This window comes from Galeopterus variegatus, unplaced genomic scaffold, assembly GCF_000696425.1.
Source record: "Galeopterus variegatus unplaced genomic scaffold, G_variegatus-3.0.2 Scaffold2987, whole genome shotgun sequence".
NCBI lineage: Eukaryota > Metazoa > Chordata > Mammalia > Dermoptera > Cynocephalidae > Galeopterus > Galeopterus variegatus.
In genome coordinates, this window is record NW_007729098.1 from 107,088 (window position 1) to 133,834 (window position 26,747).

Sequence of the window (26,747 nt, forward strand, 5' to 3'; positions counted from 1 at the left end):
ACAGGCCGGCCAGCCCTAAAACTTTTTAATGGCCCTTTTTTCTGGAAAAAACCATTTACTTATGAGTATAATTTTTAGACTAGGAAAAAATATATATTACCAAAGTAAGACCAACAATTATTTTATCTCTGCACTAGACATTGCAATATTCACATGCACATATACCCATTTTTTAATTTTGGGAAAGGTAATTAATGATTTTAGCAGAAACTGGTTTATACCATGTCTGAGGGCATGACAAAACTTATAAGCCATACCTACTTACTGTCTGAAAGAGACTTAACAAGCCTTCAAACACTCATAAAGTAGGATATCAGACTATAGTCTCAGGGCAGCTCTATAGGTGCAATACACCCGGTTGTTCTTAAACTTGTAGATGATGGTATGAAACAACTGGAGAGCTCGTAACACTGCCAGTACAGCAGAAGTGAGTATAATCACCTTGGGAAACTGTTCTGCAGTATCTACTAAGAACATATGAATACTCTTTGACTTTGCAACTTATTCTCAGGAAAATATCTAACCAAAATACAAATATAAATGGATACCAAAACACAATTCAAGGCTCTCTGTGGCTATGTTCCAATAAAATTTTATTTACAAAATCAGGGAATAGAGATTTGGCCCTGGAGTGATAGTTTGCTGCCCTGGGCTAAGCTCTTGTTATAAGAATAGGGAATAAGCTGCAGCTCTTTTAACAGGTGGATGCCTCAGAAGCTCATCCACCACATTAACAGATTCCAGATTTAAGGCAGCAGACTATTCTATACTTCCCACAGAGCTAGTGAAATCAGGCCTCATAAAGCTCTGCAAGGTCTTTCTTCCTCAGTGACTAGATGAAACCAGCCTTCAGGATGAAGTTCTGTGGTACGTGAGCTACACAACGATGTACTAGGTTTGGGGCTAGCAAAGACTGTTTTGAATATTGTTCTTTCCTCAATTTTACCTTGAAAATGGGGGAGGCAGTATTACTCAAAGTGTGGTCTTCAGGCAGTCTGTCTTAGACTCCACTGTAATTCTTAAATTTGGAGGGTTTTCTGTAGAATTACTATTTTAAAATGATGGTGAGGTCCAGAAAAGGGCATTAAAAAACAAAGCAACTTTCAATGATGTAGGAAAGAGTATCTTAAAAATAAACTTTTTGAAGTCTAATACAGAGAAGTTCACAAGTACAGCTTAATCAGTGAATAATCAAAAAGTGAACTCACTCATGTAATCACATTCAGGTCAAGAAATAGAAAATAAGGAATCCCCAGGAGACCCTTAGGGTTCTGACTAGAACTCTACACTCTTGGCTTACCTCCTTCATAATCTGCCTAGTGCTCACCACTCCCTTCCTCCAGAACCTTTTCCTAAACCTATAACCTCTACTGGAAATTGTATTTCAATACTAATATATTCTGGACCCTCCAGAACCCTCTATAAATGAAACATTCTAGTGATAAATAGAGCCATATCTGAAGATCCCCTCCTCCAGTTCCTCCACACAAAACCCCACACCTCAAACATTTTTAACAGGCCAATTTAAAAACAAGTTCATGAGATCTCCCTCAGAAATGGTCATTTTTATACCTACCTTGGGAAGCTACAGACTTTTAGGTCAGGTGAGTCCCTCTACTAGTACTTCCCAAACTTTAATGGGCACACAAATGACCTGGAGTCCTCGGTAAAATGCAGGCTCTGATCCTAGGTCTAGAATGAGCCTGAGATTCTTCATTTCTAAAAGCTCCTAAGTAATGATGGAAACCCCACTCTCAGTAGACCTACTCCCATTGTTAGCTCACCACTGAGGTCCAGTGTTTGTGAATGCCAATACTATTTGATAATCTGTAATGATCTGTTTTACTGAAGACAAATGAAAAGGGAAAGGAAAATATCAATAATATTCCCCCTCTCTCATTCACACATGCCATATACACACACCCCTTACATTATATACCTATGTTCTCTAACACAAAATGTAGTGTTTCAAAATGTCACAACTGGCCAGAAAAGGTAATATTTATTAAAGACAACAGACCAATTTCTATAACATAGAAAGAGGATCTGTGATCTAATGAAAAAAAGACCAGAAATTAGATGAGCAAAAGATATAAATGGAAAGTAAGCAGAAAAAAAATATGACTCAAACATCTATAAAGATGCTCAAGCTTACTCATTGAGAAAAATGCAAATTAAAACAAGATTCACTTTTCACTTAGATTTGCAAAGACCAAAAAAGTTGATAATCAAAGTATACAAAGAAAACAGAGGCTTAATCTTTATGGAGGGCAATTTGGCAACATCTAACAAATTTTAAATGACCATTACCTATGACCCTGAAATTCTATTTCTAAAAATTTATCCTGCAGCTATTCCTGCACATATGTGAAATAACGTATTAATTGTAGCACTGATAGCAAAAGAGTGAAAACCTAAGTGTCTGCCAATAGAGGATACTGTAAACAAAATGGTATATTGTGGAGTATACTAACATTTATAAAACAAATGTATTTCACAGGGCCTAGTTTCCAAAGCCCTGTAGTTTCAAGTATAAACTAACTTTTAAAATTACATATAGAAATGTTAAGCTTGCAAAAGACAGGAAAATTTCCTCAGGCTAAAGTCTCTGATGTAGGTAAAGAATTGTAACACAGCAAAATTGTTGGCTCAAGGACAGATGCCTTTGGAGCAGGTCAACCTAATGTTGCTTTATTATTATGTAAAAATACTGAGAAAATTGCTGTAGAAAAAGACAGTATTTGCTAAGAACAAGCTTTTTGTTGGTGGATCAACTTAACCTTTTGCAAATTGCATTATGGAATGTCACTTTGTTATTTCACTGATGTTACCAGCCTCTATTGTTAAACTATACTTAGCCATAACTCCACCTATGTTCCTTTTCTGTAACTTTCTGGCCTGGAGCATAAATACTGAGACAGAACCCCAGTTCAGGGTTAATTTCCCTGAGGAAGAATGCCTCTCTCTTGAGGTTTTCAGGAAATTAACCCCTTCGGGGTTTCTCACTGCTCAGAAGAATGGGCTTTGAGTAATCTCCATCAGCCAGGGGAAGAGAGGTGACAAAGAGAGTGTAACAGTATATTCCTATAATGGTATACTCTGCATCTAAAAAAAGACTGAGGTAGTTCAACATATATTGATATGGAATAGCATTCATGATTAATTTTAAAAATCAAGATGTAGGGCCAGCCCGGTGGCGCACTGCTACAGTGCGCCGCTTGGGAAGCGCGGTGGCGCTGCCGCCGAGGGTTTGGATCCCACATACAGACCGGCCGCTCACTGGCTGAGCGAGGTGCGGGAGCAACACCGAGGGTTGCGATCCCGTTGCCGGTCCGGTACGGGCGTGACACTGAGGGTTGCGATCCGTTGCCGGTCACGAAAAAAGACAAAAAGGAGAAAAAAAAAAAAATCAAGATGTAATACTCTGATATACCCCTTTTTACGGAAAGAGAAAAGGAATTTTTTAAATGTACGCATTTAATTAGAAATACATGGATTATTTCTGGCAGAACAGTAATACTGGTAATACTGGTTGCCTCTGGGAGGGAGAACTGGGTAACTAGGGATCTGAGATGAGGGCCATTTACTTTTCACTCTATATCCTTTAGTACATTTTTATGTGTAGATACTATCTATTTTTAAAAACCAATACTTTTGTAAAATAGAAAAATCAGAAATCAGAAGGTACCAAAAAAATTTAGGAAGCACAAATTTTCCCCTTTATTAGCCACTCTCCACTATCTTTTGTTTTCTATCAATTACAAACTCATTTTTATCTGTATTTGGAGAAAAACTTTTGACAAATCTTTTTTTAAGTAAAAATAAAAGTTTAGCATTGTGTTAAGAATAAAAAATATCTTTCTTCTACTAATCTTTATTACTTAAATAATGTTCCATTTCTTTATTAAATGCAAAACCTATTAGATTAAAAACCAGATGATTACTTATCTGTGAAACTGGCCCTAACAGGTTGGATTTCCTGAACAGAATGAGAAAAGTTCTTTTCCCCCTCGGAATAATGTTGATCTTGAGATAGGATGCACCTCTTCCATCTGTTGAGAGATTCACCACATTTCAATGTGCACCATGTTCACAAAGCAGTAAAGTGCACAAAACTACCAAATACAGTATGGCAGTCTAGACTGGCTCTACCAGTATGTATCTTTCTGCACCATTATTTATCACACACACCCAGTAACTGACAGGATATTTGTAAGGACTCTTAGTTCCATGTTTTAGCTGCTACAAGTTTATTCAAGGAAACTAAACACTGAATCTGAAAGTCTCAAGTTGAAGGTCTCATCATTTAATCCAGTTTCCTATAAATTTCCACCATCATGACTGTATTAGTCTGTTTCTGTTGCTTATAACAAAATACCTGAAACTGGGTATTTTATTTAAAAAAATGAAATTTACTGCTTACAGTTTCAGAGGCTGGGAAGTCCAAAGTCCAAGGAAAACATTTGTTGAAAGCCTTGGTGGGGTGACACTGCAGGGTATCACACTGCAAAATGGCTGAGCAGAGAGAGACACTAACTTCGTCACTCACTCTCCTTTTAAAGCCCTTCAAACCACACCCACAACCATCATTTTTAATCCATTCACTACAACATGATCCTACAATCTAATCACCTCTTCAAGGCCCCACTTTTCAATTACCATAAAAGGATTTCCCACCCTCAACAGTTACAGTGGGGATTAAGTTTTGGAGGAACATTAAACCAAGGCATTCCACCCCTGGTCTTGTTTCAGTTCAAAAGTCAAAAGTTCAAAGTCCTATCTGTGAAATCAATACAAGTTATTACTTCCACGATACAATAGTGGGACAAACATAGATTATATATTCTTGTCCAAAATGGGAGAAATGGGCCAAAAGAAAGATGTAATAGGTCCCAAAGAAGTCTGAAACCCAGCAGGGCAGGCATTAAATCTCAAAGCTGGTAAATCACGTACCTAGACTCCATGTTCAACATCCTCTGCGTGCTGGTGTGGAGGCTGGGTCCCCAGGTCCTCGGGCAGCTCCACTTCTATGGCTTTCCTAGTCTCCAGTGATGCTTTAGCTCTTGCAGGCTGGCATTTTACACTAGCACCTCCACAGGTCTGGGCTCTCCATGGCGGTCCCATTCTCACAGCTCCACTAGGTATGGTGCTGTTGGGGTTTCTCTGCTACAATTCATGTTTCTGCTCGGCACTGCTCTAGTGAAGGCTGACTCTGCCCCTGCAACAGATCTCTTCCTTGGCAGGCAGACTTTCCATACATACTTTGAAATCTTGGTAGAGGCTCCCAAGCCTTCACACCTCTGGCATTCTGCAAGCCTGCAAACTTTACGCCATGTGGATGCATAAAGCTGTGGGTCCAGTCACATCTGGGGCCAATTTAGCCATGGCTGGAGCAGCCCAAGCAGCCAGGGAACCGATGTGGGGAGCAGCAACCCAAGGTAGCTCTGGCAATGAGCCCATGAAGGGTGCCTCAAGCCTATTTATTCCCCAGAACTGTTCTGTTTCTCCCTAGGCCTCTTGGCCTGCAATGTAAGACTCAGCCTCCAAGAGCTCTGAAATGCCTTTAGGGCCTTATCTCCCATTGTCTTGGCTATTAGCACTTGGCTGCAACATAGCCATGCTAATATCTTTAGAAACCAGTCCCTCTGCCGCACTACTGGATTTTTTTTTCCTGAAAATGCTCTCTGCTTCTCTACCACATGGGCAGGTTGCAAATTTTCTAAATCTTTCCACTCTGCTTTCCTTCTAAATTCTGGCTTTACATCACGCCTTTTCTGCCATAACTCAGCATAGGCTGTTGGCAAGTAGCCATGTAGTTTCCTGAATGCTTTGCTGCTTAGAAATTTCTTCCACTAAATACTCTGGTCCACATCTCTTAAGTTCCAACTTCCACAAAGCCCTAGGGCATGGACACAATGTAGCCAAGTTCCTTGCCAGTTCATGGCAAGGTTGATCTTTGCCCCAGTTTCCAGTAAGTCCTTTCTTATTTCTATGAGACCTCCTTAGTAAGGTCTTTACAGTCCATATTTCCATAAGCATTCTGTTCACCACCATTTAACCAGTCTCTAAAACATCCCAAACTTTCCCTGGTTTTCTTCTCTTCTAAACTTTCACCAGCAGCTAGGCTTTATCTAGCTTGCGCCTCTAAATTTTTCCAGCCTCTACTCAACACGAAGTTTCAAAGCTGCTTCCACATTTTCAAGTATTTGTTATAAGCAACATTCCATTTCTCTGGTACCAATTTTCTGTATTAGTCCATTTCTGTTGCTTATAAAAAAAATACCTGAAACTGGGTATTTTATTTAAAAAAACCAAAATTTATTGCTTACAGTTTCAGAGGCTCTGAAGTCCAAAGTCCAGGGAAAACATTTGGTGAAGGCCTTGGTGGTGGTGACAGTGACAACAGCAGGGTATCACATTGCAAAATGGCAGAGTAGAGAGACACTAACCTCCTCATTCACTCTCCTTTTAAAGCCCTCCAAACCACACCCACAACCATCGTTTTTAATCTATTCACTAGGACACGGTCCTACAATCTAATCACCTTTTCAAGGCCCCACTTTTCAATTACCATAAAAGGATTTCCCACCATCAACATTTACAGTTGGGATTAAATTGGGAGGGGGGGGGACATTTAACCCAAGGCAACAACTATACCTGTAAGTAGGGCCATTTAGTTGTCTTTCTATTACAAACTGGCTCTTCTGTGCCTTGAGCATATAAACAAATTCAAAGTCAAAACCTACCAGTGGAGACAGTGAGGTGAGCAAATAGACAAATAAAATATTTCATCTTTCTTTTCATTTTTAACTCCCAATCAGAGGCAATTCCTGTGTCTAACACAGTGATCAATGCTTTAATTCTGCTTATCTCATTCTCCCACGTATCTCAGCTAAAGGACCACTTGGCAGCAGTACTAAAGAAAATTCAGATAGCAGATAGAAAATTAAGCTAAATGATCTTTTAAAATCCCTTGGGCTGCATGACTTAAAAAGTAAAAGAAAAAGTAACTTCAAATGTCACCCATTAAAACAGGAATTCCAAAATATTCTAAACTGGGAGTTGGTAAAGGTTTTTGTTATGGGCCAAGCAGTAAATATCTTCAGTTTTGTGGACCATACAATCTCAGCAGCAACTTTTCAACTCTGCCACTGTAGCACAAGAGTAGAAGTGAACAATAAACAAATGGGCATGGTTGTGTTCCAATAAAACTTTACGGGAAGCCAGTCTGTGGGCCATAGTTTGCCAATCTCTATTCCAAACCATGGTTTCCAATGTTCCACAAACATTCAGAAAAATGAAGTATAAATGAGAAAGGCATCAATAGGAAAGCAGTAGTCTAAAAATTCGTTGTCCATAATTTAACTATTACTAGAGTTACTGTGAACAACACTATAAAATGGACAGTAAATGCTTGTTTGATATAATATCTTCAAAAACAAACCAATAAATTAGTTCAAGGCCTCAGAAACACAGATATACCACAGGCTAAATGCAAAAGAAAAACATGATCTATAACCTTTTTCAAGAAGTGTAAAAAAAAAATCTGTATTTCTAAAAGAAAAGCCCGTTAAGATGTTCAGGGATGAGGTTTGGGCAGTACTCTTTTGGAGAAAAGACTACAAGTGAAGAAGAGCACAGAATATAACGCTGTCACAGACTCAGAAACTCTTGTCCACTACCTTGTTTAAAAAAATCTTGACACAAAAATAAAAAATAATACAGAATTTAAACAGGTAAATAGCTAACCCAATGCGTGGCAAGATATAAAGATTTATTTCTATACTGCATACAGGTCTAAAAACATTTAGATTATTTTTCTTTAAAGAAAAGTATAACTTATTTACAATTTTACTTAGCCAAAGGTTATATACAGGGAATGGGGACAAGCACATGGTAAATATCACATAAATATGAAAATTTCCCCAGAAAACTGCATGAGCTACAGTGGCCATGAGGGTATCCTACATATACACATCTCTGCTCGGAATGGGGACAAGCACATGGTAAATATCACATAAATATGAAAATTCCCCCAGAAAACTGCATGAGCTACAGTGGCCATGAGGGTATCCTACATATACACATCTCTGCTTCCTCCTTTTTTTCCCTTTTCCTTTTTACCACTGAAAGGGAGATGAGGATTAAGTATCTTTAACCAATTAGAATTAATAACTGTCTAATTCAGAGATTAATGAGCAGGTAGAGTTGTGGGGGGGGGGGAGGTCCAAGAACATGTTAAAGATACATGCAAAATATTGCTGTGTGTTCATGTACATGTGTGCAAGTATGTGCTCCCATGCATACATCTGTATATTTTTCTAGAGGGGGAACCCACTGCTTTTATCAGCTTCTCAAAGGGGATCAATGAACCTAAATAGTTAAAAATTACTGCCAAATTTTACATGTATTTATGTGTGTATAAGCTTTAGGAAAGGGAGAATGAAAATGCAGAGAATGGAGTTGTGTGCGCACTGATAAAAAACCACTTTACACCTAATCTGGAGTAGAAATGTGTAAATGGCTAAAACATAATTATACCAATCTCCCTTGAGAACTGTTATGGATTGAACTGCATCCTTTCCCCTCAATATACGCTGAAGTCCTAACCTCCAAGGCCTCAGAATGTGATGTTATTTGGATATAGGGTCACTGAAGATGTAATTAGTTAGGATAAAACAATGTCATAGTGGAGCTGTGTGGGTTCCTAATCCAGGGTAACTGGTGTCCTTACAAGATGACCATGTGAACACGTAGAGACACACAGGGGAACATCATGATGTGACAACAACGGCAGAGATTGCAATTGTATAGCTGTAAGCGAAGGAACACCAAACATTGCCAGCAAAGACGCTAGGAAGAGGCAAGGAAGGATTTCCCTACAGGTTCCAGAGGGATCATGTCTCTCTGGACACCTGGATTTCATACTTCTAACTTACAGAACAGTGAGACAATATGAGGAGTCTCCGATAAGTTCATGGAAAGATTCATACTATTTTTTAATTCCATTTTTCCACAGACTTTTTCAAGTACCCTCATAAATTTCTGTTGGTTTAAGCCATGCGGTACTTTGTTGTGTACTTTTTGTGGTACTTTGTTACGACAGCCCTAGGAAACTAATAGAAGGCCAAATATCATAACTAAAATGAAGGTACAGAGCAAAGGGCCTTCTAAAGATGACACATATGCTCTCATGCCATAATAAATATATTACAGACCATTTCCAACATGTATGAGACAGCTGCAGTTACCAAAATACACTGTTAAATATTTAAGGATGGAATGCCTTTTCCAAATGGGTGTAGGAAAAAGTGGTTAAAAAAAAAAGTTCTGTATACCAAGGGTAAAAGGTCAAAATAAGGTAAATGTTCAGATCTCAGAACAAATCATTGGGTGTATATACATATACTGACTGTACATTTGGACTCTGTCAAATCCCAGCACACAATAATCAGATTCAGGGAAAGTAGTATTCTTGTTATCTATCACTATGTAACAAAATCACCCTAAAACTTATCGTCTTAAAAGAATGATCATTTTATTCTGTCACAATTTCTGTGAGTTAGGAATTTGAGAAGGGCTCATCTGGCTAATCAGTTCTAGCTCCTGGACTTAGAGCCTCTTTGCCTCTCCCAATGAGGTAGTTTGAGCTTCCTTATAGCATGGCAACCTCAGGCCAATCAGATTACTTACAAAGCTGCTAATGGCTTTAAGACCAGTATTCTAGTAAGCTAGGTAGAAGATCTCTTACCTTTCTGACCTTGCCTTGGAAGTCTCACAGGATAACTTTTGCCACATTCTACTGGTTATGATGAGAACCAGAATATGTCACTCCAAAATATGCTTCATTGACATAAATATTTTTGAGCTAAAGGCAATTAAGAAGCAGCAAACCAAGGAAGAGGTGTTTCTATCTCCACTCACTCCTTGTCGTCTTAAGACGGGATATAAATTCTGCTTTACTGAAGACAACTCTTATCAGCTCAGAAATGGCACCAGAGGAATATGCAAACAAACCTTACTCCATTAGTTTACTCCCATAAACTATCTTCCCAGTTTCCCACCTCTGGCAACCTGAAACTGCTTTCCTGTGTCTTGTCATTTCTCTAAAATTTATTGCTCGTTGATGAAGATGATCTATAAACCAAAACTGTAAGCCACTGCAAGCATTAATAAACTTGTTTGTCTTTGTCTTGTTAATCTGTCTTTTGTTACAGGGATCTGTCCCAACTAAGAATTTATAAGGGTTGAGGAGAAATTATGTTTCTTCTTCAACAGTTACAAGTGGTTTAAAACACTGTCCAAATTTAAGGGGACATAAACCCCACCTCAGGATGAGAGAACAGTCAAGCTCCACAAAAGTGCACATACGTGATGGGGAATATTGCTGTGGCCATCTTTGGAACATACTGTGAACCCTGAAAAAGCCAATTCCTCAAGATGGATCCTGAGTGGCTGTATTGGTCCATTTTTGTGTTGCTATAACAGAATACCGGAAACTGGGTAATTTATAAAGAAGAGATGTTTATTTGGCTGACGATTCTGGAATAGCTGCACCTGGCACAGGCCTCAGGCTGCTTCTACTCTAGGAAAGCAGCAGGCAGTCGGTGGGTACAAGCAGATCACCTGAGGATAGGAAGCGAGGGGGGGAGAGAGGGGGAGAGGGAGGGAGGGGGAGGGAGGGAGAAGGAGGGAAGGTGCCAGGCTCCTTTTAAACAACCAGATCTCACGGGAACTAATAGAGCAAGAACTCACTCCTGACCCTCCCAACCCTGGGTGAGCATTCATAAGGGATCCGCCCCCATGACTTAAACAGCTGCCAACACTGCCACATCGGGGATCAGATTTCCACATGAGTTTTAGGGGGACAAGACATCCAAACTCTATCATTAGCTAACTGGGTCTAAATTCTGGATTGAGTCAAGTAGCCATTTGCTGACTAGAGGCTCTACTCGTACCCTGTCTGAGGCTTTCACTGACTGCCTGTTCCTGCATATGCTGCTGGTAACTGCTTTGCGGCCTTACTTTGCCACCTGAACTTAATCAATGGACTGCAATCTGTCAAGAGTTAACTGGCCAGAACTCTGCAAGCCAGAATCCCTCTTTCACATAATGGGTCAAACCAATCAAGATGGAGCAAACTCCAAATTCCTCATTTGCACAGGAGGATCAGAACAGGAACCTGGGAGAGAACTTTTTCTATATAAAGCACTCCCTCTCTGTTCTGGTGGAAGGCTGACTCTCCCTGGTTTGCAAACTGTTTGCCAAATAAAGTCTCCTTTATCTCCAAATTCTTTTCCAGTAAAATTCGTTAACAACCTGCCACAAAGAGCATCAAGTTAAATAACTGCTTTTAACTCTTGAGATTGTCAACCATTAATCCATGTTGGTCCTATTTCACGGGACTAGGGTACAAGAGTTCTTCCTTACTACATATTTTTTTTAGCCATCCAAAACTCCTTTTAAAAAATATGGTCCCATGGACCTCATGCTTTGAAATATTTTGCCTACCAGAAAACCTCATTTACTAAATAATAATTTCACTTTCCTGTGTTCAATTAACTGTGAACTTTAACCAATAGATTAAACAACTTGTCTTAGTTAGACTATGAAGAAGGCTCAATGTAAATATACACTTTAGGATTTTCTGACAGACTCCTATCTGGAGGCTTACTGGGAACCAATAGTCTAGTAGCTTTTCTACTATATTTTGGCAACTCTGGAATCTCTTTCTTTTTAATGACAAAATAAAATTGTATATATTTATTACGTACAACATGATGTTTTGAAATATATATCCATTGTGGATGGAATCTTTAGAGTTTTGATTAAGAATCAACATTTTTTAAAAAACACTAAAAAAACCCTCCTCTGAAAGTAAGCTATAAGCAACAAATAAAGAACCAAAATGCAAATTCAAAGTGTACAAACTGTAGTCAAGCTGATAAGATTATTGAGTTTCTTTTCCTTTTTCAAAAATTAAGGCTTATCAGGCATTTTCCCACAAACAAAAGAATAGCTCTAACATCTTGGTTAACATTTCTTTTTTCAATAAAAGATTCTAGTGTCAAACCCTGTTGTAAGCACCCACTGAAGGAGATATAATGGCCACTCTGTTTGCCTACACAGGCACTGATGTAGCAGTTTTTAACTCTGTGTCCTATTTTTCCCAATGTTTAAGGTACTTCTTGGTAGTAAGGAATCTCAATAGGTTCATTAGTTCTTAGGCCACTACACAACTATTTTGTACACTGATGTCGCTCTACTTTCACAAGTATTAAAGTGCTTCTAGGATCTTATTACCCTAAGAAATTTTAGACATTGAGGAAAATCAGTCTCAGAATTCCTTTCAGTAATGTAAAAATCAAACATAAGACATCTGAAAAAGTCAAGCTGTACTCTATCAGAGAGATGCCAATTCTATAGCGTTAAAATTATGTGGTGACCAGGAAACTTAAATTTTTCAGTAATTTTAATCCTCCTTTATTTCTGTTTCTGTCCTTAAGGCCTGTATCAGTAGGGTAACTTCTCTACTGTAAAACCTACAGAAGGGCTGTGTTCTTGTTAACACCAGCTTGGTAATACTGCATAATAAACATACGGAAAGAGGTATCCAAAATAACAAAAAAGGTAAACAGTTCTACCAATTAGTTAAGTTTCCAAGATTGGGGTGGGATGGAGGGGGAAACCTTCCACTGCTTGCAAAAACATGTTCAATTCCATTCTAGGAGAAAAAAATTTTTTTAAAAAAGTAATTCCCATTAAGTCACACAGATTCTTTTTTAGATAAACTATCATGCTATAGCCACTCCTTACCTTAAAATATTTTCATATTAAGACATGAAATTTTTATCCTCCTATTTTCAGACTCAGAGAAGTAAAACATAATATTTCCAATCCACAAAGGTATACTAATATTTGAAGTATACTACCAAAGATAAGGCTTTTCAAACTTTTCCAGCACAGCAGAGGAAACTGAAATATGCCATTTTGCTTAAAAATTCATGAAACCTGTGCATTTGACTCCATAATATACCTAAGTATTAATACAAAAATATTTCAAATTACTGAGTAAAATGGGTGTTACAGGAAAATGTACCATGCTTACTCTGAACACTACATGTACACTATATATATAGGTTTAGCTAAAAATTGACTCAGGCAAATTACTAATCTTGTTGTACTGGTCCGTTTCTGTTGCTTATAAGAAAACACCTGAAACTGGGTGACTTATAAAGAAAACGGAATTTACCGCTTACAGTTTCTGAAGCTAGGAAGTTCAAAGTCCAAGGAACACATCTGGTAAAGGCTTCCTTTGGTGGTGACTTCAATGAAGGCAGAGTATCACACTGTGAAAATGGTGGAGCAGAGAGAGAGAGAGAGAGCGAGAGACAGACTCTCCTCTCTCTTCTATAAAAGTCCTCAGAACTATGCCCCTAACCACCATTTTTAATCCATTCACTACTGCACGGTCCTACAATCCAATCACCTCTTCAAGGCCCCACCTTTCAATTACCATAATAGGATCTCCCACCCTCTTAACAGTCACAGTGGGGGCCAAGTTTCTAATACATAAAACTTGGAGGACACAATTGAAGCTTCAGTGAGTTTGGGGGAGATATAATTCAATCTACTACACTTGTGCAGTCTAATTAAAAACTATCAAAGCCTATTTACAAAGATTATTATCTTTCAGAACAAGGTGGTAGAATTGGGTATTTTACTGATTACAGAAGCAGTTAAGACTCAATCTGATTATTGCAGCAAATGATTTGCAACTCTTAACAGGAGAAAAGTGCTCAGAAGCTCTTGCTTCATATCTATGCTAGATTTCCTCTCTACTTCACCTTATGCTACATTCTGAATCTGTTTTTAAGATTGAATCTAAGAACAGGCTACAGTCCTCCAAGGCAGCATTTGTGAAAAATGGGGCTGGGAAAGTGTATACTCTATCCCTAACCAGATTAACAAACTACATTAGCACATCAAAGAGTACAAAAGGTCCTGAGGTAAAAAAAAACCCATTCAACTCTGTGCCCAGCCCTTCACAAATTTTCCAACAGTTAGGGAAACAATACTCATAAAAAGCTCATGATTACCCTATTAGCCTTATAAAATAATGATTTTCCAAAAATGGGCCAAACCTCCAGATGGTCTACAAATGATTTAGAAAGCATACCCTTTTTTTGATCCACAAGGCTACTTATGCATAAACTATTAAGATAGTTATCAAGAATTCCAAAAATGAACATATTATTAGAATGTACCTAAGACTTTTACTATTATTGCTATTTTATTAAAAATTGGCAATGGTTTAGCTTCATCATCAATTTAGTTTTAGTTGTTTTATTAAACCTGCAGAGAATGCACAATTCCGTCACTAGGATTTGAAGCCTACAATTTTCTAACTAGTCTAGACTTTAAGACAAGTATACTTTTTATGATTCAATTACGAACCATACATATACTTAACTGTTGAAAACCCCTGTCCCTAAAATATGCTTGTACCTTGATAATTAATTGTTCTCATTCCACTTGAAAGTCAAAATTACTGAGCTAAAGGATGACCCAGCTAAAGGGTCAGGATTTAAAAAGCTTGATAAGGGGCCGGCCATGGCTCACTTGTGAGAGTGTGGTACTGACAACACCAAGGCCACGGGTTCAGATCCCTATATAGGGATGGCTGGTTAGCTCACTTGGAAGACATGGTGCTGACAACAACAAGTTAAAGGTTAAGATCCCCCTACCAGTCATCTTTAAAAAAAAAAAAAAAAGCTCGATAATCATTGTTTTAAGGGTCCTCACCCTTGCTATGTGGTGACTAATGTAGAAGTACTCAGAATCAGCCTCAGTCTTGTAAGTAGTAATAACCTGGATGTCAATGATCCCTCCATGTCTCTAGTTTTGAGTGGGAAGAAATAGCTCCAGGAATGTCTTTAAAGAACTAAACCCTGTAACAAAACCTCTCTTCAAAAATCTTTTCAAAAAAAAGGATAAAAATAAGAAAAAAAAATCTTTTCCTAGTTCATCTTTAAAACTTTGCCAGATTCAGGCCAGCCCGTGGCTCACTCGGTAGAGTGTGGTGCTGATAACACCAAGGCCATGGGTTTGGATTCTATATAGGGATGGCCGGTTTGCTCACTGGCTGAGCGTGGTGCTGACAACAAACACCAAGCCAAGGGTTGAGATCCCCTTACCGGTCTTTTTGGGAAAAAAAAAAAAAAAAAACTTTGCCAGATTCACAGATACAGCTTGCAACTAAATGCTGTCAGACAGGAATCAGCCCAGGAAGGTATTAAAAACATGAGAGAAATGTCTGATGACTTTTCTGGACTTTCAATATCTGTTTCCAGCTGTGGAATTGAATTAAGCTTGTAAGAGGCCTATCCCAATAAACTTTGTAACCATGGATTATTGTGTTAAAGATGGGGTGAGAATACGTATGGCAAAATAAAAATATTAAGAGCATAAAAATCCAGGAATTCTTAAGTCAATTTATCAAAGTCACCTGCAAAAACCCTACTGTTAAGATACTTCCTTCTCCAGATACTGAGATCCAGAATGAAAAGACAGCTAAAATAAATAAGCACAACTGACTTACCAAAAATCAGGAAGAATAATGAGTAAGTATTGTAGGAACTGCCATAACCAACGGACCTTGGGCAAGTCAAAGAACTTCTCTGGTCACTTGTTAAATTCACTGAAGGAAAGGCCAGATCACTGATCGTTAGATCCTCTTCTGCTCTCAAAGTCTGTATTCTTATTACTATGTATTAGAATAAGTTGGTTCCTAGTCATACATTAACTCGGAGAATTATTAACTCCAACAGGTTACAAGGGTTATCACTTTAAAGCAATTTACCTAATATTCACCATCTTCAGTCTACACACTGTTCTTCAGAGTCAAGTGTCCCATTACCAGCTACTTCACCAGTTCCTATCTCCTGAGGATTCTGCTTATGTTAATAACAATTATTATGATTACATTATATGTGTGCAACCTGCAAGTTTTTAAAAACACATTTTTCTAAGAAACTTCTTTAGGACAATCTTTCAAACTAAATGGATGATGAGCACTTATGATCTCAGAGCTCCAAAGAGAACCAATCCTCTGTCTGCCAAATACCCTGTATTACTTCTAGGAGTTATTTCAACAGACACAAACCTCAAAATACTTTTAACTGATCCTTTTCTTCACAGATCGTAACTGTTTAAGGGCAAGGTAGGTCAAAGAAGTTTCTTCCTTTACTTCTGGGGGAAAAAAAACGGTACTTATATATGTATCCATTCTTACATCATATATTCTACTTCCTGTCAATCCAGGATGAACAGCAACTACTATATAAAGTACTAAACACTTATTGCAAAATCTTCAGTAAAATCATTCCTATATGTTTATTAAACTAGCAGCATTTTGTTTTTCCCCAAGAATTAAGAATTGATATAATTTTTTTTAAAAATTAGGTATTTGCTTAATAAGCTTTAAATTTTATCATTCCTAATAATTAAAAACACTTGTTTTTAAAAGGAGAGAACACACAGAAATAACTGAGATGAATTCTAGCAGTACACTTTCTGCCTACACATTAAAGAATGAATTATTATTTTTTTAAAAGAAAACATAATTTTATTACTATTTTTATATTCTAGGATATTGCTGTGGAGCAGTTGGGAGGGAGGGGGAGAGGGGAAAGGGGAAGGAAATAGGATGGAAGAAGGAGGAAAGAGGAGGGGCGGGATTGAAGCCAGTGGCACCCACCTCATTCCCACAGGAGAGACTGGGGGGCTTCCAGCAGTGGCTTGGTCACTGCTGGCCTGGGTGCAGATATCAAGGGGGTGTGGCAAAAGCCCTCACCCCCCCCACTCTCCCAGCTCAGGAACCCAGGGCCCTTCTTGCTGCGTCTTGGTGATCGTCACTGGGCTGGTCAGGGAACTAGGGCTGAGGCTTGAGGCTTCCCACCACCCTGGGTCGGGAGATCCCAGGGCACTTCCTGCCGTGGCTCAGTGGTCACCACTGAGCTGGCTGTGTGTGTCAGAGGGCATGGCCGAGGCCCTTGTCCCCCACCCTGGGGATTGGCTGTGGGTGTCGGGGGGCATTGCTGAGGTCCCCAGCCCTCCCCACTGTATGGCTTGGTAGCCCAGGGGATTTCCAGTCCTTCTAGCTGTTACAGGTGTGCTTTGGTGAAATGAGACCTTTACTAGTTAATATGAAACTTTGTCTCTGGTTGTGGGTACTTTCTTTTTTCGTTCATTTCTGTGTTGGATTATTTGCTGTTCCCACCATTTAATCTCTGCGCTGGAACTAATTTGTTGTCCTTTGCTTACTTCTAAAATGTGGGAACTTCCTGTGGGAACCAGTACTTGAGCTCTGTGGTTGAGCTAAATTGATGCTTTGCTGCTGATTCCCTAGGGAAGGCTTTCTGTGCAGCTCAGGTCTTAATGGTTAACCTTATAGGAACTTCCAGGTCTAGTGAGATTATAGGTACTTCCGGCTCTTGAAAGATCCAGTGCACTGGGGTTGTGTAGAAATTCTAGTTTGGGCCTGAGTCTTTTCGTCAAACTGCACCCCATGCAATTCTATATTCCTGACCACCCCATGCAATTCTATATTCCTGACCAGTCTCCACTGAGTGGCCCTACGCTGAATGGGAAACAGATCAGCTGTCTTTGCTGTGCACCAGTGTTCTCCCAGTGGGCCCGTCTCCCCCGCTGCCCATGTTGCAAACACTTCCCATGGGAAGGGCATTGCTCCAGTCCCTTGCGATGGCTCACCGGCCTCTGACTGGCTCCCTTTTTTTCAGCTGTTGTGGATCCTCACTCCTATGTGGGTCCACGGGAATCCTATTAGTGGCCTGGCTGTCCTGAGGGTCACTGTCCTGAGGGCCACGAAGGCCCTGTTCTCCCCTGCCGCCTCCAAGCAACTTCATCCAAAGGGCACAGCTGCAGCTTTTTCCAGCTCCTGCTCCAAGCACTCAGCAGCTCCAGCCTGGATGCTGCTGGGGCTCAAAATGGTCAGAGTGGTTTTTTCTTTCTCTCATGGTGGCTTCTCCCTCCTTCGTGTATTCCGTAGGTCTCTCCTCCTCTTCCCCTGAGCTCTAGCAGCCCCAGCTTGGCTGTCATTACTTTTTAATAGTTGTAAATTGGTTGATTTGTAGGAGAGAGTGACACTGGGGACCGTGTATTCCACCATCTTGACCAGAAGCCAAGAATGAATTATTAAACCAGGATCCACATATCCCCACAGATATTTGAATGGGTTCTGAGAGTCTTATTAATCCCCTGAAATTGTATGAAAAATTAAGTGTGTGTGTGTATATATATATATATATTTCCCCCCCCCCCTGCCATTGTTCATTCCATCCTGCTATGGAACTAGTTTTTACTTCAGGAGTAAACTGGAGCAAGTCTCATGAAACGTTTTGACTTTCTGAGTAAAAAATGGCTGTCTTTTTAGTATAATTAAAAAGAACCTCATATCAGAGCTTGACATATCAGGTTCATGATCTTTGACTAAGAATCTCTGCATCATGAAATATACTTTAATATTTTATTCTCAGTCAAAATACTTCATAATTATAAGATATAATGGTTTGACTTCCCTAAATTCAAGGATTTCTCATATACTGTCATGCCAATATTTCTGGCAAGAATTCCGTGATCTAAATTAGATACTTCAAAATAATCTTATAACTGTCAAATGGTTAACATTTATATTAAACAATCACAAAGAAACAGAGTGCACCCAGGGTCCTAGGCAGGAGCCAAGGGCAGCCCCCTCTGCCCAGAAGCAAGCAAGAAACAGAGCATGGGGTCTTAGGCAGGAGCCAACGGCAGCACCCCCTGCCTGGAAGCAGGTGAAGAGCATGCTAAAAACACCACTTCCATGAGGGTGGCCCACACAACTACCACCTCATCCACAGCTGCTGCAAAAGTGGCTCAAATGCCACAGCAGTAGCCACAGCCACCATGCATGTAGCCTACCAGACACTCGACTTCAGCGACGCAAGGAGTCACCAGTGGAGACTGGAAAAAGAAGAGGACACGTCTCTTCCCAAAGCCCATTCTACAGTAATAAAAGAAGCAACAGCTCTACCAGACTTCCAGACATTAACGAGGATATACTAGAAACATGAAAATCCAAGAAAATATGACACCACCAAAAGAATCCAGTAATTCTCAAATACCAGACCCTATGGAAAAGAAAACCCTTGAAATAACTGAAAAGTAATTCCAGGCAACAATCTTAAGGAAACTTACTGAGATACAAGAAGACTCAGACAACATAATGAAACAAGAAAAAAAAAAAAATACAGAATACGAGGAAGGAAATTTACAAAGAGACTAATACCTTAAAAAAGAATGTACCGAAACTCATGCAACTGAAAGGGTCCCTCAAAAAAATAAAAAACACAACTGAGAGCTTAAGCAGCAGGCTAAACCAAGCAGAAGAATTTCTGATCTTGAAGACAGTCTTTTCGAAATAATCAAGGTGGATGAAAAAAAGGAAAAAAAAAAAAATTTTTTTAAATGAACAAAATCTAAGAGACCAAGCAGACAATTATCAAGCTCACAAACATTCAAATCATGGGTATTTCAGAGGGAAGGAGAAAGGAAAAGTCATGAAAAACCTACTCAACTAAATAATATGGAAAATTTTCCAGATGTAGGGAGAGAGATGGACCTTCAGATCCAGGAGGCTCAAAGATCCCCAAACCGATTCAACCCAAAAAGATCCTCTCCAAGACAGATTATAGTCAAACTGGCAAAGCTCAAAAACAGAGAATCTTAAAAGAAGCAAGAGAAAAGTGTCAAGTCACCTATAAGAAAGCCCCTATCAAACTAACAGCAAACTTCTCAACAGAAACTCTACAAGCCAGAAGAAAACGGGACAATATATTCAAAATACTAAAAGAAAAAAACTGACAGCCAAGAATACTATATCCAGCCAGGCTGTTCTTTAGAAATGAGAGAAAATAGTGTGTTTTCCAGACGAACAAAAACTGTGGAAGTTCACAACCATACAACCAGCCCCTCAAGAAACCCTCAAGGGATTCCTGCATCAGAAATCCAAAAAGTGATAATCACTCATCTTACTAGCTATAGTTCTTTTCAAAATCTCCGTTTTTTCATAATTCAGTCTCAGTAGGTGGTATGTTTCTAGGAATTTATTCATGTCACCTAGATGATCTGATTTGCTGACCAACAACTATTCATAGTATTCTCTTATAACCCTTTTGATTTCTGTAATTTTGGTTTAATAAACCCTCTTCATTCCTGATTTTAGATATTTGTGTCTTCTCTCTTTTTTCTTATTCATCTAGGTAAAGGTTGGTCAATTTTGTGGATCTCATCAAAGTACCAACTTTTGGTTTCACTGATCATCTATTTTTTTTTTCTATTTTCTATTTCTTTTACCTATGCTCTAATTTTTATTATTTACTTCCTTTGTTAGGTTTGGGCTTATTTTGCTCTTCATTTCCTAGTTTCTTGAAAATGTGTGATTGCAGATTTGAGATCTTTCTTTTTTTATTAATGTACACATTTATAAATGTATTAAATAAATTTTCATTTAAATAAATAAATTTAATTAATTTCCCTTTTAGCAAAAAAAATGGCTTTAATAACCACAAACATAAAAAATAAATTAAAACACTCACATACGCACATGCACAAAAAAAGCCACTGTTTAATCTCAAAGTGATATACCTGAAAGCTGATGGCATATACCCACAAACATTCTAGCCAGAATGGATCCATTCATACATATGGTATTATGATATTTAAAAGGCTTTTTAACAGAAACGTGCCAAATAATTCCCCAAAGACAATGATACATTCACAAAGTAGTATGTTCTTATTTGTAATATAGCAACTGGCTTTTTAAAAGTACTGATACAAGAGCTACACCACGCCAATAACCTCTTGTAGGGGTCTAAAAGATATAGATACATACATACAGATTTAGATATAACTTATTCCATGAAGTCAAAGTTAGATTTTTCCAACTGCATGTTTTATCCATGTGATCACCCTCACCTCATCCCCTAAATGTTCTTTTCTCATTGTCTTTACCTGTCTAAATCCTACTTTCATTCCAAAATAATGTCAGTTCCCACTTAAGAGTCTCTATCACCAATTTCAGCACACAATCCAGTGTTACTACAGTCTACTTCACATATGTATATTCAGTCTCCCCAATTACATTATTTCTGCTCTACAGTAGCTTATTATACCTAACTTCTCTTGTCCAACACAATATAATGCACAAGTCTCAAAATATATTTATTTATATGAACATATTTTCACCTTACTTGGATTAACATGTCTATTGTTACAGTTATAATAACTGGTAAAAATGTCTAGGGATTTGCTTCAAAATAAAGAAAGGGGAAGTAGGTGGAGGTATAGATGAAGCAAGATTGACCACAAGTTGATATCTGTTAAAGTGGTGATGTGTATATTATTGTGGGCAATTTTCTATAATACAAAGTTCATAGAAGTTTGCCTCTCCTATGAGTAACAAAGATCTTCTTAAAGACAGATCCAGGAGTTTTCTTTTTTGTATATTTATCCAGCACAGAGCAGATGAATTTAACTTGACGAAACACTTTTCATTCTTTAGGCAGAACTACCTTTAAATAAAATTTCAACAGCTTTTTGATGGTCCCTTAATTTTATTAATTTTATCATTTTATTAATTCAGATAAAACATACACTCATTCACTATTTACTGGGTACTTGCTTTCCAAGATATCCTGTCTTGTTAAATGTAGGATAACAAAAATAATTCATCCTCTCTAATAAATTAAGAATCTGACTATATCCTCAAGAATCATGACAAAAAGGACAGGGAGGGAAGACAGGGAGATGAAGAAAAAAATAGTAAAAAGCAATAGTAAAAAACTGCAAAATAGTAAAAAAAAAAAGACTATTTCTTAAAGATAGTTTTTAAGAAAGGTATTTAAGGCATCCATGTTTTTAATTAGAAAGAGGGCATACAGCTCAAAAGACTATTTCTTAAAGATACAGTTTTTAAGAAAGGTATTTAAGGCATCCATGTTTTTAATTAGAAAGAGGGCATACAGCTCATTCAAGCTAGACAGGCTTAGAAGTTCTCCTCCCTACTCCATATTACAGATGAGGAAACTAAACCAGAAGGGGGCCGGAGTGGGGTATGACTTTCCTAAAGTTACACATCAAGTTACTAACAAAACCAAAATTAAAACTCAAATCTGCTGCTTCAAGTTCAAAGTAAATTTTCTACATCACAACACTTTTTTGTATACCATATTAACTAATTAAAAAGAATGACTATGTTAGTATTAATATATTCTTTAATTCTATATTATACCATATTAAAAAAAAAGGAAGTAATAAGATAAGTAAAGGGGGGAGGCTGGGAAGAAAATGCAGACAACTGGTAAGATGGCTATGTATGAAGACTATACATACATACCACACTTCCTCAATTATGAGAAACATTTGACTTTAAGACAATAACCATTTCATAAACATTTAGAAATAAATGTTCACACTGTAAAATACATCTTCATTTGAAAAAATACTAAAATGTGAAAACATATGTGTCTAAAGCAAGAAAATGTAATATAATGCACCCTTTAAGATACATAAAATTGCTATCATTTATGTAGAGGCAGTGTCACAAGACACAAAGACTCAGAGCAAGAGTCTCACCTTTTAAGGTAACAGTTACTAAATACCTAAGGCTATGTGGTATTTTTTTTCAATTGTAGGTATTAATATAAATAAGTCCTTCTTGCTATTTGTCTCATATGTAAAAGTTTCAGAGTTACACAAAGCAAGGTTTGAATCCTAGCTCTGCCACTTAGTTTTCCAACCTTTGGAAAGTTACTACCTCCTCTGAGCCTCATTCTCCTCATCCGTAAAATGGGTACACATATTAGAGGATTATATGAGAATAAAATGTGATCACTTATTTAAGGAATACAGTACAGTGCTTGGATGAAGAATTAAATGGAAACACATTAAGCTCCTTCCCACAATTCTAAAAACCAGACTTACAAGAATCCCCCTTCCTTATTTAGGAGACTGTACTGATCCTAGGGCAAATCCTACTAGTTTGCTTGCAAACAACTACTTGATGAGAAAAGCTTATTTTTCTTGATATTTGTCTCTTTTCTTCTTCAAACTGAAAACAAAAAACAATGATGAATCTGGAAGTGTTTAGTTGATCAGTTATGTATAATTTCAGCATTTCAATATTGTTTTACTGAACTGAAACTCTAATCCCATTACAAACACACTGAAGAGAGGAACTACAGAACCAATGTGTGGGAAGAAGGAAGGATATGTGGCCGGAAAAAAAAAAAAAAAAAAAAAAAAAAAAAAACCAGTTAAAATGACTCAATTCTATGAGTAGTTTGTTTTCTTTTAACCATAAATTCATTTATTAAACTCTAAGAAAACAAACATTCAGGAGAGTCAAGACCATATCTCTGTAATTCAGGGTGCTTTAGTAACCTGATCCCTCAGATTAAGCAAATGCCATCTTTCAGTATGGCTTTTCAGTTTCCACCAGTAACAACTCAGTCATTTCCAAGATGGGAACATGTCTATCAAAGTGGCTTACATGGAGTAGGCATTGAAATAAGACTATATTTTCTCCTACCCCAAGTTCGTATTTTAGGAGACTATATTTTCTCGTACCCACATAATCCCTCACTATCATCTCATTTCTGTTGAATGATCTCCTCCCATCATAAAAATAACGATGCTCATTTTTTAAAATTTGGAAATATGCAAAAACTACAAGCACTTTTAAACCACCAATGATCCTTCCAGCCAAAGATTAAAACATTATAAGGGGTCATACCATCATCTTTCCTATGAATTTAACCATAATTGTGATCATACCAAATCTTTCAATTTGAACAGAGTACTTGCTACAAAACAATATTAACTCCAAGTGGTCTTCAAAAAGTTTGTGGAAAGATTCATGTTATCTTTTAATTCTACTTTTCCATGAACTTTTTGAAATACCCTTGTACCAATCCATAATTTAATATCCTCATTCCAGCTTTCTTAATGAAGAAATGAATGAGAATAAATTCACATTACGTTTTTCCTTACTTAATCCAATGGTTTGTTTTCAATCATTATTCTTCTGAGTCTCTCAGATACATATTTTGTTGCTGACCACTTCCTCTTTCTCAAAACTCTTTCTTGCTCAGCATCTACAAAAATCTCTAACCTTTTTTTCTTTACTGGCTCTACTGAAAATGGCTCAGGCCTGACTTTTCAATTTCCTTGTCAACTGTGAATCCCTGGCTCTGAGCACAGTGCCTGGCATCAGGTAGATGCTCAATTAATGTTTACTGACTGGGTTAGACTATATGAAAGCCAACAGGAATCCTGTTGAGAAAAGGACTAAAAAAAAAAAAGTTTACTGACTAATTCTTGACAATCTTGACCTGCCACTTACTAGATCTACATTGGCAAGTCACATCTCTCTGAATCTCAGCTCCCTCTTTTATAAAATATAGACAATCAGAAGAAAATGATACTTGAAAGCTCAAAACACAAAGTTGCAGCCAATAAATTTTGCTATTATTATCAATATAATCTAGTATAGGATTAAAAAATGTTTCTAATTGCCATATATAGTTGACTATAAAATCTACCTCTCAATAAACCAACTTATTTTCACTACGTTCTCTTATCAGAACTATCAAAAAATATTTTTGCACTCTTTCCTTTACTGCCTATCTCCAAACCATCATCAACTATTTTACTTCTTCTCTCCTAGCCACCATACAGAACCACCATTTATAACTAGCTTCAACAACAGGCTTAGTTGGTTTCCACACCTTACATCCCCTAAATCTTCTATTTTTTGGCAGCTGGCTGGTGTGGGGATCTGAACCCTTGACCTTGGTGTTGTAACACCCTGCTCTAACCAACTGAGCTAACCAGCCAGCCCCTCCACACCCTAAATCTTCATTCAAATTTTCAATTCTCCTTAAAAAACATTTAAAATTTTTTATTCTTTTCTACAGTTGCTTATACCATGTACAAATACTGGAATGTCATCCTCATGTCCTCTAATAACCCCTATTCTAACTCCTAGTTCAAATGATGGCTCAAAACTCACCTCTTTCAGGAAACCTTCTCTTGATTAACTGCACACCACTCAGATTACTTCTCTGCTCCAAGTCACCTCAGCACTTAGGTATTCTGTTATATTAAGGGTAAAATGCGATCACAGTGAGTAAACAGTGTTACAGGAAATAACTTCCACAAAATTACTTCTACATCCTAAAGGATGATCCATTAGTTACAATGCTTTGTTGATCTGATTAACAAGGAAACATCCTATACGACAAATGTTCTTTGGTTTCTTTCCTTGACACTATAATTCTTCACAATTCCTTTGTCCATCCTTAAGCAGAAATTATCCCTCCCATTTAAATCCACTGGAAATGTGGTAGTGAACAGCCTTCCTTCCTACTACCTTTCTCTGCCCACAACCCACAAATAAAAATTCCAAAACCTTCAAACAGAAAGGCAGTAGCAGTTACAAACACATAAAACGTCTTCCTTTCCTCTGAGTTAAAAGAACTTCGAACCTATTTAGCCAGAAAACTCTTCCCAAGAAAAATTTCCCAACAAATATAAGACAAAATCAAATTCCACTGCATCAAAACAGTTGATCCTATAGAATAACAGGATTGTACTTACGTTAATTCTCACTTGTGTTACTGTAAGAAAGCTTGCATCACTTATATGCTATATTACACACGCCCAACAAGATTGCTGAGAAACTCCCCTGTAGGGCAGATTTTCCGAGAGTATCTTCTGATACTGTCTTTAAACAAACATTCTATTTTGTTTTAATGTAAAAAATTAAGCAATTCTCCCAGTGTCGTCCAACCAAAAGCAACTCAAGCCATTACTTCTGAGAAGGTGAGTTTGTGTGCCACTAAGATGGACTGTCACGGAGATGGGAGGAGGGATGGAGAGAGAGAACGATTAGCCTCAGTACTGACAGTAAATCTGAGTGTTTGATCCTCAATGAGCAGCGAATGAACCTATGAACCTGCTGTCTCCTACCTGAGACTGAACCTATGAACCTGCTGACTCCTACCTGAGACATTAGACTGTCCCGACACCGCTGAAAGGGACAGCTGTTCTTACTGAACTACTCGTAAAAGACTCACAGCCTTCCGCTACCATACGTAAATCAACCTCCTTGCTCCTTTGTCCCTAAACCGGCCAAACAACGCCTTCTAGTCAAACAGCCTCACCCACACCTCACCTAAAACCTTCTCCTCTCAGTCACCTTCTGGTTTCAGTAGGTGCCTCTTACTCCAGATCCACGTGCCCCCATTTATCCAGAAAACTTAACCTTCAAAACCCAAGCCTGCCCTTCTTTCACTCCCAGCTCATTCCCCCCAACCTTCTCAATGCCTACTTCCAAGAGGCCAACCACACTCGCCAGCCCCGCGCCTTCTCCTGGGCACCCTCTTCTGAGCATCACCCTTTCCCCATCACTTTCTTCCTCCCCAGACCCGGACTCCTTCAATCACAGGCCTCCTTTTGCTGCCATCCTCCCTCGAGCACACGAGCTCGCTCCTCCGTTAACTACCCCGCCCCACCTTCGCCACCTCTACGCGGCCTCCCAACCCTGGCGGCGCCCCGGGGCCCCGCGGCTGCAAACCAGGCCCCCACCCCCGTGCCCCTCGCCGCCCCGGCCCTCCGGAGGGCGG

General features: G+C 38.4%; 1 protein-coding gene across 1 annotated transcript in view; it reads right to left on the reverse strand.

The window, feature by feature from the left end:
• The window catches only part of FAR1 (fatty acyl CoA reductase 1), an 85,013-nt gene extending 59,799 nt beyond the window's left edge, over positions 1 to 25,214 (reverse strand). Inside the window, exon 1 of the mRNA XM_008583638.1 lies at positions 25,133 to 25,214. The gene's annotated coding sequence lies outside the window, so the exon portion shown is untranslated. The remainder of the gene's footprint in view (positions 1 to 25,132) is intronic.
• Positions 25,215 to 26,747: the final 1,533 nt, after the last annotated feature.